Raw genomic sequence first — 995 nt, forward strand, 5'->3', positions numbered from 1 at the left:
CCTATGGAATGTCCCCATTTAGATAGCTAAGTAAACATGTGTGTATGTGTGTGTGTGTGTGTGTTTTCAAATCTATGACACCAGTGTCTACAAAAACTATGAGACATTGCGATATTCTTGAGAATTAAAATGTGTGGAATGCCAAGAGCAATGCACCTGTTCTCTAGCTCTTTCTAACTGCTGAACAAGATCTTCTCTCTCATGAGCTGGAAAGTGACGAGTTCCCACCGCTTCATCCCCTAGACGCTGCTTTGCGATGGCCATCCTCAGCAGCTGTGGGATGGAAAAATTGCAGATATACCACAATATATGAACTGTGCTCAAAATGCTTGATTACACATTTCATTTTGCAAACATCTGCATGGGATTGAGTCATGCAAAGTAATGACCTTTGTGCAAAGTGGAACCCATACCTTGTTATCACCCTGCACCTCCGCTAAACGTTGCTTTATTTCTTTTATCTCCTCACTCAGCTGTTTGTTCTGTTCTCGTGAGTCTCTCAGTAACTGGGCCAGATTGACCTGTGGCAAGTTAAACACATCGGTTCTACAAAATATTAAACTTTTTAATGTATAATACATACAACATTTTATTGGTTGAATAACACTGACGATAATCGGGAGTACTGGGTTGACTACTTAAACAACACATTTGTTAACACATACATATTTGGATCTAGGATCTGTAGTTTTATACATATATGAGAGCACCTAACATATGATGTATAATCACGCATATTTAAAAGCACAGACATACTTGGTTTCTTTTTTCAGGAGGCAGAGAAGGGTCACCATCCTATTAATGAAAAATAAAATCCATTTAATTTTATTAAAATACAATTCATTATAATGACAATACCTCATACTACATCAGTGTTTAATTAATTTAGAATAGAACAGAATAGAAATACATACTATAAGCTCTCTGTACTTTTCTTGAGCCCCTGGTGACGTTCACGGAGCTGGTTTGCCATCAGTTTAAACTGATCCCTTTCC

General features: G+C 37.5%; 1 long non-coding RNA gene across 1 annotated transcript; it reads right to left on the reverse strand.

Moving 5' to 3' along the window:
- Positions 1-46: 46 nt before the first annotated feature.
- LOC107735801 (uncharacterized) lies at positions 47-992 on the reverse strand. Its single transcript, XR_001639513.1, has 4 exons — positions 915-992; positions 757-795; positions 414-521; positions 47-273 (listed from the first exon to the last, which is right to left on the reverse strand). It is a non-coding gene; the product is annotated as an uncharacterized LOC107735801 (long non-coding RNA).
- Between the last annotated feature and the right edge of the window lie 3 nt (positions 993-995).

This window comes from Sinocyclocheilus rhinocerous, unplaced genomic scaffold, assembly GCF_001515625.1.
Source record: "Sinocyclocheilus rhinocerous isolate Xijiao unplaced genomic scaffold, SAMN03320098_v1.1 C36308539, whole genome shotgun sequence".
Classification (NCBI taxonomy): Eukaryota; Metazoa; Chordata; class Actinopteri; order Cypriniformes; family Cyprinidae; genus Sinocyclocheilus; species Sinocyclocheilus rhinocerous.